Source organism: Vulpes vulpes, chromosome 6 (genome assembly GCF_048418805.1).
Source record: "Vulpes vulpes isolate BD-2025 chromosome 6, VulVul3, whole genome shotgun sequence".
NCBI lineage: Eukaryota > Metazoa > Chordata > Mammalia > Carnivora > Canidae > Vulpes > Vulpes vulpes.
This window is the reverse complement of record NC_132785.1, coordinates 41,055,308-41,063,529: the sequence shown is the minus strand read 5'-3', so window position 1 is coordinate 41,063,529 and position 8,222 is coordinate 41,055,308. Positions and strand designations below refer to the sequence as shown.

The following is an 8,222-nucleotide window of genomic DNA, read 5'->3' as shown; positions in this document are numbered from 1 at the left end:
TTGATCTAACATGTGTCAAGAAACTAAAACTTAGGGACACCTGGGTGGTCCATTTGGTTAAGCGTCTGTCTTCAGCTCAGGTCATGATTGCAAGGTCCCTGGCCTGAGCCCTGTATCAGGCTCTCTGCTCAGCAGGGAGTCTGTTTCTCCCTCTGCCGCTCCATCTACTTGTGGTTACACTCTATATCTCTTACAAATAAATAAATAGAATCTTTAAAAAAAAAAAAAAAGGAAAGAAACCAAACTTAGAGGACTACAATGGACCTCATATTTCCAGGCAAATCATACATTCAGTTTTGCCTGAAATAATGGATGCCTATGCCTATTTCATCATGGGATCATGAACAGCATCCCTTATATTCTCAAAAATGTCATTTTGAATGATGAAATATAAGGTCATCCCTCACATTCACCATGGGCTGGGGAAGAGAAAGATCTTGGGAAAGGTGTGTTGGGCTGACAATATCAAGTATTCACTAGGATATCTTCATATAATAAACAATTGTTAAGCACCTATTGAATCCAATGGTTTAAAAATTCCTTTTGACCTTCTCTCTCAATTGAGATGAATAACCTATATTTTGCTTTGCAGGTTCTTTTAATTAACATTCTTCACCTTACCCCACTTTGCATATCACAGAGCACTTCACAGAGAACTGAAAAAGTCAAATGTCAGGGAGTTGCAGAGCTTCTACTTTGATTAATGAGACGTACCAGGTACCACAGAACTTGCTTTTTCTAACATTGTTGTCATTCTCTAACATAAATTAGGACAAGATATGAAATAATTTGACATAAATCCTGCTCCAGTTTATTGGACTAAGGCCTAAAGAAAAAGTAAATAAAGGATAAAATTCTCTTAAAAAATAGTTGCTAAAGTGAATATGGAATAAGAAAAGCAAGATGTTAACAGCAAACATCATTTTAAAAGCATTTCAATGACAGACTTGCTCAGGAGTTCTTGAAGTTTGACTGGCTGAAGTTCTTTATTCTCCAGCTACAAATCACTTACCCTAATTTCCTCCCCACTTATAATCACCATTCTTTTTACATCCCTAAGTGTCTCTGAGTGGTATGAATGTGCAGCCATGCAAGGGAAGACTTTTTAAAAGAGTCAGTAACTGTGGTTTATTTAACAATTCTGATGGCTGAAAGGGAAGGAATGGAAGCCGAGCAGGAAAATAGCTCGCACACAGGCCAGGTGTCTTACAGGAATGAACCTACATTTCAATTTGGCTCAAGGCTAAATTCAAAAGTATCTAAAGAGTAACTGGATAATGAGGAGTAATTACAGATTAAAATGTCTAGTATCATTCTGCAATTGTGAACATGTCAGCAAGTGAAATATATAAAATATCTGCCCAGGGAGTAGATAGGTAGCTTTTCATTCTTGTTGCAGGTCCTGAGAGAATATTTCTAGCAGGACATAGGATACTTTAAAAGTTAACAAACTAAAATCCCATGGGCAAGTTATATACTTGTATGAGAATGGATGAACATCAACTAAGAATTACTGGTTGCTTATGTCATGTCCAGGCCTTATGAACCTCTGCCTTAGACAAAAGTGTTCTTAGAACTTTCTGTAACAAATAAAATATATCATTTGTGATGAACTATGAAATGGGCATTCTTTTTTTGCATCCTCCTTTGCATTGAAATTTTGTAGCTCCTCCATTCACGAGGTAAAGTCAATTGTCAAGACTTTTGATTCTGATTTGGATGATGGAACATTCAAATATGTAATATAAGCAGAGATTTGATCTACCTTGTGTATTGAGGTTATCCTTCTTCCACCGAGTTTGGAACCTGAGGTCACCGTCTGTGCATTGGCTAATATGCTACAGATGAAAAGTGAGATGGAAAACAGTCAAGCTCCCAAGACAGCAGCGTGCAACCACCAAACATGCAAGTGAGGCCACCCTAGACGAGATAAGAAAGTCTGGAAATAACAGAACACTAAGATGAATAATGGTTGTCGTCTTAAGCCAACAGAAGTGGAGATATTTTTTAAATAGCAAAATTTAGCTTATACATCAGTGTGAACCACATGCAATTTTCATTATGATGTAGATTGAGCTTTTTTAACTCAACCATTATTTTTACATTCGAAATTTAATGTCAAAAGATCTTGGAAGTATCTTTAAATGATATCACATATATTTGTATATTGGTTGATCAACCTAATATTAAAATATAATCAAGTATTAGTTATGTATATTTTTAGATGCTCTTAAATAAGAGGTCTCTGAACCAGCAGGATCATTCATAGCACAGACTATTGTGTGAATCCCAGAGCATATAATTAATTAATCAGATTAGAAATGGGACTTATGAAATGGTTGTTTAGAAGAGTTTATTCCTGTGTTTATATTATCAAGAAATATGTGATTTTTTTTGAAATATGTGATCTTTAAGCAGAGTATAATACATAAGAGTATTGTTACTGCTATGATTACATTGAATTAAGTTTTTTTTAAAATTATTGTCTTGCTTCCTTTTCTTCTTAGAAATTTAAATACAAGTAACATTCTAAAGGGACTAGTATTAGAAATAAACCAAGAGGTTACAGTTCTTTATCAAACGTTTTCTTGAAATACGCATTTCCAATTAAAATATGTGAATGACACTGTGATAAAATTTTAGGAAACAAATGGAGGGGAGATTAAATGGCACCACCCATAATTTCAAGAACTAAATGATAATTATATTATTATTTTTAAAGGAAAGTTGAACTTTAAACCGTACACACTTTGGATTAAAGTGGTACTATGTCAAACCACTGTAAACCTTAAGACTTGTACAGGCTCAGAAGACTTGACTATAACTTGATGTGAAGGTATTATTATCTTTTTCTAAAAATCTCACTCAGAAAAGAGGCTGCTCTTCCAAAGAAAAGGATAATGAAGCTACACAGGGAAATATCAGGAGTTTCCTTGCAGACATTCAAAGGGGTGAAGAGTGCCTTGGCCTAAGAACAAAGACTTTTAAACTTCAGTGGTAGATGTGTTAATGTAGAGAGGGGATGTGTGAGGCCACTGTGGCCAGATGTCAGGGCACAGCACAGCACACTATTCTCAAAACTCCAGTTTTCATATCATACCGAAATAGCTCTGATGATAATTTGACTTCCCGTGTGGCAGCACAAGAGAGTACTCTCTACATAGTTGGAGCATCCAGCCTTTGGGGTAGCATTGTCTACCATTTAAATTAATAAATGGTTGTTATGAGTTATTACTGATCTTTACACCCATGACTTCTGTTACTTATATGAGAGAATACCAACCTGACAGATTTATGTCTCATTGTAAACATGTCTATGGATACTCTGATTTTATTTTTGCTGCTTATGAGCATGATGGCTCTCAGGGAGCTCCTGATTGATGAGTAAATGTTGAGTTTGCAGTCACAAGTGTTTCTGACCACCTCTGATCGTGGTCTTGAGCTGTGTTGATTCATTGCAGTAATTCCATGAACTGTGTTGATTCACCACAGTAATTCCATGCTGCGGAGACATGGCTAAGTTATCCTGCTCTGCATCCTGTTCTAAGTTATATCCCATAGTCTGCTTTGGCCTTTTCCCTTCAGATTGTTATAGAAGTGAATTAGTATAATTCTGAACCTGAAATTTTAAGAAAGAGTTTTATTGTTTATTACAGATAGTCTCTAAAGAACTACCCACCTGCGGAGTCTCTGATTCAGAAGTAGGGCATAAGGGGTAGCTGCAGTTTTAAACACTTCACAGGTTGTTCTACTAGGATTCAATTCTAATAAGTATTGCATAAAGTAAATAAAAGCTATCAAAAGTTTTATCATTAATGTCTCATTTAAAATTTGCAAACTGATCTATATAGACAAGTAAATCCTCTGAAACTCTTAAAAGGATGATATTCTGGAAGTCAAATATTGGCTTCAGGGGAGAGGGAAGAGGCTTATGCTGACACATTTGGTTTCCTGTAAGAGTTGCTTTCACAACATGTTTACCAAGATTCTGTATCCAATGTTGCAAGTGGTAGTATCTCTTGGGAGACATTCTCAGTATAAGAAATGTTAAATTTATCAGGATGTAGCATCTTTGTTCCCCAGAGAAGCAGCAGTAGCAAAGCTAGAAGTCTACTTAAAATAAGAAATAGCTTTAGGGAAACCTTGAGGGAGAGGTGATCTTTGGGGGCAAAACAATTTTGTTGTTATAGCTTGATTTTTACCTTTGTTCTAATTTAAAATGCAAGCTCCTAAAAATGCAGCTGGAAATGTACCTAAACCTTAGTATAGCTTCACTTTATTTTCTTTAAGAATCAGAGCTCTGTCTCTTCTTTTAATTCAAGCCTGAAAGACTATAATCTTGATAAAATTATTTTCCTATTAAATTATAGAATTATTTTTACTTTTAGGTATTTAGGATATTAAAATCACAGCATATAAAACCAATAGATACTGCTATAAAGAAACAAAGAGGCATCTTTTCTTATTATGCATGCAGGTTTCTAACTCAATAAATATAAATGTAAGTATGGAATTAGGATGCATAGAAGAGCATGCTGGGAATGCAGAGGGACTCACAAATGTTACTGTAATGTACAGGGTAAAGATCTTTGGCTCTGAAGTCAACCACTGTAGTTTTAAATCCTAAATTTCACACCTCTTGCTTGTGTGACTTTGATTAATTTACTTAACCTCATAACCTTCGTTTTCCTTACTTATGTTTTGCACACAATAATAGTCGGCACCCCAAATATGTTGTTCTGGGAATTAAATGAAATAATTTATATAGAACACTTAGCTTAATATATGGAACGAAGTGTATTAGCCTCAATAAAGGGTAACTATTATTATTATCATGGCTGCAAGATGATACAGGAAACAGAAAATTTACATTGTATAAGCAGAAATGAGTGAAAGAAGATTTCTGTGTACCAAGCTGAGGCATTGTACTTTGTGATGAAGGGAATGTACAATCATTTTTGCATGGATCTGTGAGTAGACTGATAAAATTTGTGAGATAGAAAAATCATTTTATTAGTTCTAGTTAAGATGACATTATGAGCTATGGGCATTGATGTGTCAGTCTCTAACCCATGCCCAAGAAATTCACATACTCTTAACATTCATATTTAGAATGATGAAGGGAATATTGAATATTGAATTGAATTAGGTAAATGTTTGAATCAACAGTGGCAATTAAATGAAATAATTTATATGGAACACTTAGCTTAATATATGGAACAAATCTTAGCATGCTGGAGAAATCCTACTTAGAAAATAGGGAAAGATTCAAATTGAAAGAAAGGAACAGAACAACATTCCCAAACACTGTTTTGCTTTAAAGCAGGGGACCAGGTAGACAACAGTTCTGTAATCATGTTTGATCCAGTGGCAGGTTTAATAAGTACCAAGGTTTTTCAGTAGGAAAGTACATAAAAACATTTATAGCTATCTTGTAATTGGACCACAATGTAATCGGAAATTATTGTGATGTGTATTGGTGACAGAGTCATAGGCATTACTAATATTACTATACTACATTACTACATACATTATTATACTACATACTATACTACATACTACATTACATTATTACTACATAATACATTACTAATATTACTATACTTTGTTCATTGTGTTAGTAATAGAATAAAATGCTAAACTTTAGTTAGAGGTTGTTGAAAATAAAAAATAATGTAATAATTTTTTCCCATTCAGGTTCATTGATTTTATCCATAGACTGAACTTTATCCATAGACTCCTTCACAAGATAAACAGAGGCCAAGTTCTTGGACTATATAGAGCAAAGAGCAGTTAGCTCTCAACCTAACACTCCTTCTAACTCTGAAGTTTGATTGATGTTAAGAAACAGATTTTTATTTTATGAAAGTCAAATTTTATAATTATTTCAGGAGTTTGTATATACCTAATGTATCCATTCATTACCTATTTATTTTTCTTTCTGTAATAGATGTTATAAGGATAGTAAAGGGAAAGTAAATGGGGTATTTGATTATTATTTTATGTAGGAGATCTCTAACATAGACATTTGAACAGAAACATGAAGGAAAAGAGGACCTGAAATAAAGATATCTGGAGAATATAAGTCTAGTGAGTGGGAATAGGATGCAAAAGGCCTGTGGCAAGAGTATAATGGGTATGTTTGAGGCATATCACAGATGCCAGACAGGCTAGAACCTAGAACCTCTAGGTTCAGAGGAGAAATAGTAGAAGATGAAGGTAAGAAAAGTAATGTGTGTGTGTGTGTGTGTGTGTGTGTATGTGTGTGTGTGTTTGGGGTTGGTGTTGGTGAACATTATAGACTAGTCTCACAAGTCATGGAAGAAAACACTATGAATAAAATCCTTAATTAATTGGAAAGTTCTATTAAAGTTTTATAGAGATGCACTATACTTTGTTTTGAATTTTAGTCATTTCAGCTGCTGTATGGAAAACAGACTATAGAAGAGAAAGAGAAGAGAAAGAGGAAAAGCAAAGAGAAAGAAAGATACGGAAGTAATTCAGATGAGTCCTGGTAGCTTTAAGCCATAGTTCTGATGTGGTTGCAACTGGAGGGATACAGTTTCCATTTACTCATACAGAAAAATCTGAAAGACGAGTAGGGTCTCTGAAAACAGAAGTCAAATTTTGGATAATTAGTTTTAGATGCTATTGTGAACAAACAAAGATCATTTTGGTCACCCAAAATCATTAGATTGTTCTCCGTGCATAGCATGACCTTCTGATAAAGTAAGCGAAGGATGTGAGGGTCAGTATCAGAACACTCTTCTCCGTCCCCTCTACTCAGTTCCTCTTTTGATTTGGACTATGACTTTCAATGAGATTATTATGACAGGATGTACAGTTATGCAGCACGTGTTCCTCCTTCTCCTCCAATTGCTTGCACTGTGGTTCCCTCAAAATGCCAGCGTGAGGGATCCCTGGGTGGCGCAGTGGTTTGGCGCTTGCCTTTGGCCCAGGGCGCGATCCTGGAGACCCGGGATCGAATCCCACGTCGGGCTCCCCGTGCATGGAGCCTGCTTCTCCCTCTGCCTGTGTCTCTGCCTCTCTCTCTCTCTGTGACTATCATAAATAAATTTAAAAAAAAATTAAAAAAAAATGCCAGCGTGTATCAGGAAACCTCTCACGAAGGGGCAAAAGTGGCTTCAATTCTAAGAGTGGACAGCGAGGATCTTCTTCCAAGTCCGGAAATTTGAAAGGAGATGACCTTCAGACCACTAAGAAGGAGTTGACCCAGATAAAACAAAAAGTGGATTCTCTACTGGAAAGCCTGGACAAATTTGAGAAAGAACAGAGCAAACAAGGAGTAGAGATGTAGAATGATAAGTCAGAAGAGGAGCAGAGCAGCAGCTCCCTGAAGAAAGATGAGACTAATGTGAAGATGGAGTCTGAGAGGGGTGCAGATGACTCTGCTGAGGAGGGGGACCTACAAGATGATGATGATAATGAAGATCCAGGGATGACCCGCTGGAGTTGATCAAGGATGATGAAAAGGAGGCTGAGGAAGGAGAGGATGACAGACAGTACTAATGGCAAGGAAGACTCTTAAGCACCTAGTGGGGTATAGAAATCTTGTCCCAGAGATCCCTGGGTGGCGCAGCGGTTTGGCGCCTGCTTTTGGCCCAGGGCGTGATCCTGGAAACCCAGGATCGAATCCCACGTCGGGCTCCCGGTGCATGGAGCCTGGTTCTCCCTCTGCCTGTGTCTCTGCCTCTCTCTCTCTCTCTCTCTTTTTGTGAATCGTAGATTAAAAAAAAGAAAGAAATCTTGTCCCATTATTTCTTTACCTAGGCTCTTGTCTAAGACCAAAATTTTCACTAGATCCTCTCCCCTAGTATCTTCTTTAGCACATGCTCACTGTTCTCACCATCCTTATCCTTACCATGTTCATTAATTCATATTGCCCTGCGCCTAGTCCCATTTTCACTTCATTTGATGCTCCTAGTAGTTAAGTCTTACCCTGTAATTTTTGCTTTTAATTTTGATACTTCTTTATGACTTAACAATAAAAAGGATGTGTGGTTTAAAAAAAAGTGCCTCTCTATAAAAATTATTAATAGAGCTTCCCAATTAATTAAGGATTTTATTCATAGTGTTTTCTTCCATGACCTGTGAGACTCTAATATATAATGTTCACCAACACTACCAACCCCAAACACACATGCACACACACACACACAGTACAATATTCCCTTCAGGGAATATGTTATAAAAAAGTCTCA

The 8,222-nt window shown here is 36.3% G+C and overlaps 1 pseudogene; it reads left to right on the top strand.

The window, feature by feature from the left end:
* The first annotated feature begins 3,310 nt into the window (after positions 1 to 3,310).
* LOC112923756 (heterogeneous nuclear ribonucleoproteins C1/C2 pseudogene) lies at positions 3,311 to 7,549 on the top strand (annotated as a pseudogene).
* Positions 7,550 to 8,222: the final 673 nt, after the last annotated feature.